This window comes from Euleptes europaea, chromosome 2 (genome assembly GCF_029931775.1).
Source record: "Euleptes europaea isolate rEulEur1 chromosome 2, rEulEur1.hap1, whole genome shotgun sequence".
NCBI classification, from domain to species: domain Eukaryota; kingdom Metazoa; phylum Chordata; class Lepidosauria; order Squamata; family Sphaerodactylidae; genus Euleptes; species Euleptes europaea.
Window position 1 is genome coordinate 81,543,216 of NC_079313.1, and position 10,059 is coordinate 81,553,274.

Genomic DNA, 10,059 nt, shown 5'->3' on the forward strand with positions numbered 1-10,059 from the left:
GGGGGTAAGAGAGCAGTTTTTGTGAGGAAGATCTTAGCTGCCTGGCTTCACCATATAGAAAGAGAATGTAACTACCGGTATTCAGGAAGCATCCCCTGAAATAAGTGTCAACAATCAATTAATCAGATTTCTAATGCGGAGGTCATATTTTGAATCAAATGCTTTGACGTTTAAATTTTTTCATTACATGGTTTTAGTTCTTGAACAGTGGCAGTAGAACCTTTGCTTCTGTGTTCATTTTATGAAGGGAGGAGAGTATTAGAGTGAGAAGGGACCCCTAGGCAAAGATGTCCTTAGATTGAAGCAGTGGAGGTTGGCAAGGTAAGGAGGAGGAGGTTTTTTCCTCCCTTCACTTGCATATTCCTTTAAATGTAAAAAACAGACACTTGCCCACTCCTGCTTTATTGGTGGATGGGGCAGACACATATATTAATGTGGCTGCATCACATAGGGTAGGTATGTCACAGCTTACTTAGACAGTTGTGGGCTTCAGTAGGCCTGGCAGGGGTCTGGCCTCCATCAGGTGGAAGCAACATGCTCAACTTGAGAATGGCTCATCTAGACCACCTTTATTGGTAACTACTTGGCTCAGTTACATTCACTTTGCCTGGCTGCAGAGTGTTGAGACCCTCCTCCTCCACCAGCCACCTCCCAGGTGTGTTGAATCACTGCCTTTTGGCTCTGCCTAGGAATCAGCCCCTCACTCTGGGCCTCGTTCTCTCTTTTCCAGTATCCCAGTCTGATCCACAAATGCCCGGGGCACTCCCTCCCTGCCTCAGGCACCCCGGAGTATGTGTTTAGGGACATACCCACCCCACAGGTAGATTCCTGCTATCTATCCCAAAATCCAGTTACTGCCCCTGACTAGAGTTGCCAGGTCCCTCTTCACCACCAGCGGGAGGTTTTGGGGGTGGAGCCTGAGGAGGGCGGGGTTTGGGTAGGGGAGGGACGTCAATGCCATAGAGTCCAATTGCCAAAGCGGCCATTTTCTCCAGGTAAACTCATCTCTATCGGCTGGAGATCAGTTGTAATAGCAGGAGATCTCCAGCTAGTACCTGGGGTTTGGCAACCCTACCCCTGACTGATAATTGGGCTCCCTGGCCGCCATCACCACAGCCCCTGCCCCATCTGATCTTGACCTGACAGAGGCTGCTTTATCTCCTCTAGCTTAATTTTGGCAGATGATGGAAAAACAGTTTCAAAAAGGAGGTCTGTGGTCTTGTATTCCATCTTACATATCTGCGGTAGCAACCATGGCTTCAGAATTGCAAGTGATGGATCTCAAGTGCAAACTTACCAGTTCTTATCATTTTCATTGCCACATCTTTGCAGCTTTAGAAGCATTTTATAAACCCAGAAGCTCGCAATATAGTAATGGCTTTTTAAAGTGGTCTTCAGGAGTGCATAAAAGAGCATGAGACTGTGGAATTTCCCCCTTCTGTTTGTCAGCCAGACAGCAATCACTAACCTCTAATGCCTTCCAAGAGCATCCTGGTAGAGACTTGCTTTTTCTCATATAGTCTCTTTAAGTCCCTTCTTCATTTGACTGGACTGTCACTGCCCCTTTTCAGCATCTCTACCTTTCACTGAAATAAGGAACTGCAAACTCATGAGCCCCTCTTACTGCAGGCATCAAATGAACCATTATCTTTTATCATCGCTATTTTACCCGGCAGGATCCCGAAGCAAATGACAGCAATCTAGTAACGATGCAGCACTGCCATGGCAACCAAAGCCACACCGGAGGGGCACGACAGAATCCTTGCTTAAGATGAGACTAAAGGGTGATTTTTGTAAAGAAAAAAAGTCACAGGCAGCGACTGTTTAGCTAATAAAGCAGGCAAAGCCTTTTAAATATTCAGTGGTTTAAAAAAACACACCCCTCCATAAGGCATAAGAGTGAAATAATTTCCTAGGATCTTTTCATTTTTGCACAGTCCACAGCCAGTATCAGAGTCACAGCAGCATTGTAATGTTGGCCTGGGCCTAATCCTAACAGGGCAAGTCTGCTCTGCTTTCAGAGGTGAATATACCTAGGGCTTTTCCGCAAGGGTTATTTTCATTGCTTCTAGCCCCATACTGCTTCGTTTTATTCTGAGTTTTGCATGCAGTTTTGTGCCTGTTCCCCTCCCCCCTGGGGGGAGGTTCTGGCTCTTTTGTCACCTCTTTTACCCTGATTTATTTCTGGAAGTCGATTTTGAGTCGGCTTTTTTCTAGCATGTAATGTTTCTATTGGTTTTGTTTGTCCCGCCCACCTACAGCCCACTTTTCAATGATTGGACTGACGTCATTGTTAAACCACTCCCTCCCCCGCCCAAGATGAGTTTTACAGTTTTTTAAAATGGCCCTAAAATATTGATATAATGCTGCAGTGTTGTGCTGATAGTTTAAGCAGGTTTTCTGAATTCCCACCTTTCATTTTTGAAAAACCCTAAGGCTCCAGCCCTTTCCCTCACAGAGATATACGAAAAAAAGCCTTATCTCTGCAATGGCAGAAGCTAGACATTTACTCTTATTTTTAAATGAAAGCTGGGAATTCAGAGAACCTGCTTAAACTATCATTACAACACTACAGTGTTATATCAATATTTTAGGATCGATTTTTAGAAAAATAAGGAAGGGGGCTCGGACATTGATAATGACACCCATGACGGCAGCACCTTCCCTTATTATTTAAGCCACATGCAGAAGAAAATAAACTGATTCCACAACTGATAAAATACACAAGGGGGGAAGGTGTGCAGATGAACCCTGCCCAGACTGATTCCAATGCTTGTAAATCAATTCCCAAGAAAATCAAGAGTAACTCGAGCGTGTGGAAAAGGTCTTAGTGTGAACTACTGTGCTGCTGAAGAACAAGAGCTGACCCAGTAGAAAGAAACAGAAGGCTTTTCCTCATTCTCATGTCCTTCTCATCTAACCTTGTTTCTTCAGGGGTTTTTTTTTAAGTTCCGCACGTGCTATGGGGACTCCCTCTAGTAGTCGATTCAACTTCACACAGCTTTAAATGAAGCATATATCTCACCAGATTTAAATGGAAGTTTTTAATGCACAATTTAAAGCTGTGTTATGGCGAATTGACCATTAGAAGGAGCAAAACACATGTGGAACTAGGGGGAGGGGGGAAACCCCAAAGTTAAAAGGGAGATTGAAGAAGAAGAGTTGGTTTTTATATGCTCACTTTCTCTGCCACTTAAGGGAGACTCAAACCGGCTTACAATCACCTTCCCTTCCCCTCCCCACAACAGACACCCTGTGAGGTGGGTGGGGCTGAGAGAATGTGACTTGCCCAAGGTCACCCAGCTGGCTTCATGTGTAGGAGTGGGGAAACAAATCCAGTTCACCAGATTAGCCTCTGCCGCTCATGTGGAGGAGTGGGGAATCAAACCCGGTTCTCCAGATCAGACTCCACCGCTCCAAACCACCACTCTTAACCATTACCCCACGCTGTACTGTTTCTCCAATAAATCCCCCTTCCTTGTTCCATTAAGCACCAGTACTTTTAAGCATCTGGGGAGGCCCATTTCCATTTGGTTAAATAGTGTATGAGGGAAGATGTTTTAAAAAAACTTTCTCTAAGGCAGAAACTTTTGAGCCTGCAGCAGAGGCACAAAACAAGTTCTTATGAGGAGAGATATATTTTATATATTGGCTCCACCTCCAGGCAATTAAAATTGTGCATAGGTGAACACAGAATGCGCATACACACGCGCACAATGGATGCTCCATTAACAGCACATTTCCTGGAAAAAGGGCATACTGTGGATGATTTATTATTTTTTGTTCTTTGGAAATATGAACACAAGCCTTATTGCAAGGAAGACATTAACCAAATTCTACATAGACAAGAAATGAAAATGATCTTTCTTTTCAAAACCATGGCCCCTGCGGGTTTAAACAATGAATTCAACTTGGCATGTTTCCTTTAAACTGACCGTTCCCTTCCCGTCTTTGCAACGTGAGTCAGCTCCCTCCCTAATGTGCTTCAGCTGTTCCCAGCCAGCTTTAACTTGTATAATATTGTAGGGTAGCTTTGATTTCTCACAACCTCCTTGGAGGGTAGGAGAACCCAGTGGGTCCATCTCATTGCGATAGGGGTAAGCTCTTCCATTCTGATTTCTGTCTATATGCCTATATGCTCCTTTGATATTATTATTATTGTTCCATATTAAGTATACTTCAATGTATTTTTACAGAGGCAATTTGCCCCATGAATTACCTGTTACTGTTGGAAGGAACCCTTTGTGGTCTTTTGTATATGGCAGTGGTAAGAACATTTTCAAACTGGCCCATATAATCATTATTATGTACTCAATCCTTTTGTATTGAATGCTTTTCTGTGTATCTCTACAGAGGCTATTTGCCCCATATGCATAAGAAGAATAACTGAAGAAGCTTTGTTCAATCGAAACGACTACCAAACTAGAGGTGTCGTCTTGTTGCTGTTGAAGAACTTTCTGCTTGCCTTTATTTTGATATTTGTCAGGTGACTCAACCCAGTAAAAAAATTATTTTGGACTTGAGATACAGGACCATTTATGAATAGGATGCTGTTCCTTTTGTTTATTTACCTTGGACTGTTTCCTCTTTAGTGTTACCTCTCTTGGAAGTATTTCTGTTTATATTTTGTTACTTATGTTCTTGAGAAATTGTGTTGCTACATTGCAGAATTCTACATCAGTAAATAGATTTGTTTATGTGAGCCCTCGTGCTGTTATTATTGTCAAACCTTCAGGTAATAGCTGGAGATATCCTGCTGTTTCAACTGAACTCCAGCCGATAGAGATCAGTTCACCTGGAGAAAATAGCCACTTGGGCAATTGAACTCTGTGACCTTGAAGTCCCTCCCCTCAACAAACCTCACACTCCTCAGGCTCCACCCCAAAACTCTCCAGGTATTTCCCAACCTGGAGCTGGCAACCTTACCTGTATATCATCAGGACCAAAGGCTAATTGCAACCCCCCTCACTATTTGTCAGCTCCCTTCAGGAATTCAAAAAACTCATTCTTTGTAGCCCTTTACCACCTCTTGGTGGAAACACCTGTGCCCAGAATAGGCCCATCAACAGTGCAAATGGGAAATATGTGTACTATATTATGATACTCCTTCTCTCCATGGATCTTCCACCCCCAGTGAGCCTTGCCCACTGATAGCGGGCAGCAGAAGAAATATTTTTTTAAAAAATACTGTAGAGGATTGCTGCGAACTGGCTGAGAAAATAGTCCCTTTTCCACTAACTCATAGCATCACAAATTGCTGCAAAGTTTCCATAAACCAACTACACAGGATCGCCAACTTCCAGGTACTAGCTGGAGATCTCATGCTATTACAACTGATCTCCAGCCGACAGAGATGAGTTCACCTGGAGAAAATGGCCGTTTGGCAATTGGACTCTATGGCTTTGAAGCCCCTCCCCTCCCCAAACCCCGCTCTCCTCAGGCTCCACCCCCAAAACCTCCCACCATTGGCGAAGAGGGACCTGGCAACTCTATACAAGAGGGACAACACAGAAACCATGACAAAAAGAGACTGCAGAAAGAAAATGGGTTGCAAAGACAGAGAAGAAGAGAGACCTGTAATGAGAGGCAATAGAATGAGGGCGTAGAAAGACCTGTGTTGGACATTGTAAGGAGAAAAGAATGACTGCTATAGGGGACTGTGAAGACCATTTTTCAATTTATTTATTTATTTATTGCCGTCAAATTGCAACTGACTAATGACAACCTCTTAAGGTTTTCAGAGCAAGAGACATCCATAGGTGGTTTACCATTGCCTCCCTCTGCAATGCAAGGAGAATAGAATGACCTCTAAAGAGGACACCAAGGGCCAAACTAGATGTGCTAATTTAAAAGTTTGTTCCTGACAAAAGATGGATAATATACTCCTAAATTATCTAGAGCCAGAGGTGAGCAGCAAGGCAAACAATTTTGCAGATAACTCCAAAGCATTCAGGTAAGTAAAATTCTGAGCAGAGAACAAAGATTTCTAAAAGAATTTCTCCACACTAAATGAATGGCCAACAGAACAACATATGAGATGCAAGTGTACAGATATGCTTTTGCTCTGAAACAGACTATGGAGCCTATTCTTATATTTTCTGTTATTATACTGCAGTTCTCTGGATGCCAGAAGAGAGAATGCCTAAACTCTGTCTCCCAGAACTATCTATTGGAGAAAATGGGGAGGTCTCCTAGATGAGCAAGAACAAACAGCTTGTACAGTCGTATGGCTTCTCACAAGCCTATGTTTTTGACTAGAAAGATATTTGAAACCAGACTAAAATCTCCTCTGATGCAGACTGATGGATCTTTGCTTCCAAAAGTCAAGTAATCTCCCTTGGTATTGCATGGTTAAATTTAACAAAGCCGTTTTACAGACCTTTGCAAAATGTCCTTATCATGAGAGCTCTAACCTTTTTACTGTTACAACAGATGTCCTCTACAATCTTAGATGGTTGCTATAGGGACATTCCACCCAATTTAAAATTTTGTTTATGTAGGGAGGATGTAGTGGGAGTTGTCTCACTGTTTTATGAGAAGTAGATACTTGAAGCACTGGCACTTGCTTGTATTTGTTTTTACAAATCAACAAATAACTGAATGTCTACTAGCCACCAGCAACAGATGAAACAATGGTTTTATATGTCTTAGCAGCTGAGTATTCATGTTCAAAGGAGTTTTTCCCCATGTATGTTTTAATTGTTAATTACTGTATACATCTTGATAAATAATACAAAATATTTTTTGGTTTTGTTAGGACTTATGGTCTGGACATATTCGATCAGATTTGATTTGAAATTAGTGTAAAATGATGTGTATAGAGATGGGTGGAGGAGAATCCTAACTTCAGTATATATTAACGGGGCTTGTATTGGTGAGGACTGCTTAGGAAATAGACCTTCAGATTATGGCAGATAATGTAATGAAAATGTCAGCCCAGTGTACAGCAAATAGAGAACAAAAATGCTAATTCTATGTTAAGAGTTATTAGGAATACAGATAAAATTAAAACAAAATAACAAGTATCTTAATGGTCTTTGGCATGGTCACACTTATAACAATGTGTTATCCTGGGGAAAAAAGAAGGACGCTTCTCTGAGTTATGCTAGCAGAGAAGAATCAAGAGATCACTTTCAAAGTCAACATTTTTGGATGGATAGCCTATAAGACCAGGAAAACTTGGGTTAGCTATATATAGGCTTTTTAGCTATAATTTTTTTATAAAGAATGTATAATTCTGTGAATCTATAATTTTAAAATGTTTAACCTGAGTTATTTGATATACTGGAAGTTATTCATTTGAATTATTATATTGATTCTATATTGTGTTAAATAAATTTATTTATTTATAACAATGTGTTAGCTGATCTCAAAAATGATATATTAGAAAAGGACCACTAAAAATGATCCAAGTTTTAAGAGTGTCTTCCATATGAGGAAAAGCATAATCATCTGTACGTTTTTAGACTTCTAAAAGAGTCAGTTAAGGGAGAACATGATAAAGGGAGAGAGTAGATAAGTCACTTTCTCTTTCATAATACTAGAACTCAGACACCAAATAAAATTGATTAGCAGGAAATTTGGGATGGACCAAAGAAAGTGTTTCTTCATACATAATTAATGCATAATTAACATATCTTTATTATCCTACGTGCTGATATCTTTTTAAAAGGATTTGACACATTCAAGAATAATAGGTCTATCGTGGCTATTAGGCATGATAACGAAAAGGAACTTCCATGTTCAAAAACAGTGTAACTCTGAACACTAGCTGCTGGAAAGAAACCTGAAAGAAACCCTGATATATTCCTGCCTAGCTTGTACACATCTCCATGGCGCATGGCTTGTCACTTTTGGAAACAAAATGCTAGTGTCTAGACTAGAGGATTTACATCTTATCCAGCAAAGTTGGGCTTCGTGTTATGATGGGATACAGAGAGCAAGCGAGACCAGTGAAAGAAAACAAGAAAAGCAGCTAAAAGAGAGGAGGGCAAGACATGCATTGCGCTATTGGATGTAGAGTGATTAGATAGTGCTCCATGCTGTACCCAGAGGGAAAGGGTGGTAAATGGAAATGGTTTTAAAAGAAATGACTGGGACAAAGATCTGTAGTTAATTCAGCATCGTGGCACTCTTGGGGGAACAAAAACGACTTGCAAAATGATTTGATTTATGCAACCCTCTATAGGGAGTCAGGCCATTGAAACTGTGAAGAGAAATCTGGGAATTCAACTATTCCACTTTTGGTCCCTTTCTTGTTTTAAATGATCCTTTGGGAGCGCCTGGTTGGTATTGCAGAAGCCCTGGGAGAAATGGCTGATACAGGAAGGGTCAAGTACCCTTCCTGTATCAGCCATTTCTCCCAGGGCTTTCCCCCCTCTGGGTTTAAAATGTCTGTTTGCAGACATTAAAAACTCTGTGTGGATAGGATGGAGCTGCTGGGAGGAAGAAAATGGCACGCAAGCCAGCAAGGTAACACCTCCTCCCCCTAGCACTTTTCCACTATCAACTGCACCCTCCAAAGGGGGGAGGGGAAATGCATGTCATCTTCAGAGTAGCCTGACCCTCTGATGCAGAGTAAGTTTTACATGAGTGATGGCAGGTCCTACATACAGGCAGGAACACTCTCCACTGCATGCATGTTACTGTGAATGACCAAAGTACAAACACTCTTAACAGCCAGGAGGGAATGTGGACCATGCCATACAGTAGCATAGTCACTACACAGCCAGCATCTCTCAGGTTTCCTTAAGGATAATCTGACAAGAAGAAAGGCTTTCCTTGCCATCTCTCCATTTCTCAGCAGATTATGCTATAGCTCACACCAGAGGTCTTCTAAGACTCTGGATTCATATGTTCCTTGCAATACAATGTAATCAAAGTCACTTTCACATCCCAGCCATGGGCATTAGATTTTCTGTTTTTGGTCCCTAGAGGAATGGGTATTAACCAAGGAACTGGGACAGAGCCAAGCATTGCCACTGGGATTTCTGGTCTCTATTAACTTTAATCTATCCTCTAATTCTGCCTGATAAACTGCACTTTCTCTTTATCAGCCAAGCTCCAATCTGTTTCACCTGCAATGTGCAAAAACCTGTTTTTCCCCACAGAAACACCACAAACAGGAATGGAGACTACAAATTATTTCCTTTACCATTAACAGGGAAGATATAGAGATGATTCAGCACACCTGGACAAAAGCAATACAGAGATACTGGGGGGGGGGATGTCAGCTGTATTTAAGCATCATCCACCTTATCCTGAAAGCAGCAAAGAGTAGCACAAAGTTATATTATCCTGTCCTTTGGCTTGAAAAGAGTAATGGGAGATAATGCCATTAATTCACACTGTCCTGAAATCTAATTCAGTAAAACATCTGTTGTGCTAAACCCTATAGGATGCCTAAATGGAATTCTGGTAAAACTGTAGGGTCTATTCATGTGAAAATGTTTTTGGAAATTGTGGCAACACATGCCAAGCTCATAATGGAGTCTGCCTGTGCATTCATCCCACATCACTATAAAAACATCCCCAGCTAGGGTTGCCAGCCCCCAGGTACCAGCTGGAGATCTCCAGCTATTACAACTGATCTCCAGCCGATACAGATCAGTTCACCTGGAGAAAACGGCCGCTTTGGTAATGGGACTCTACGGCACTGAAGTCCCTCCCCAAACCCCCCCTCCTCAGGCTCCGCCCAAACAATCTCCAGGTATTTCCCAACCCAGAGCTGGCAACCTTACTCCCAGCCTAAGTAAAAATCCAATCATGCTGGGGTTGATCCGGATGGACTCAGAGGGAGAATAAGGCCAAGCTGTAGCACCACCATCTGAAACTATAGCGTCTCAGTGATGGAAAGGCATCGGTTCCCTGGAGATGCACAGCAGTTCAGCAGCTCTGTGGCAGATCCTCTTGCTCCATCTGAGTGGTGATCAGGGAGATAATTATCTCACTGTTATTTATTCTGTGCGCTAATCAGGAGCCTGCTGATAACACAGCATGCAGCACAACAGGCAGCGCTAGAATCCCAGGGGCTTGCTTTGGTATCCAAACTGCTTAGAA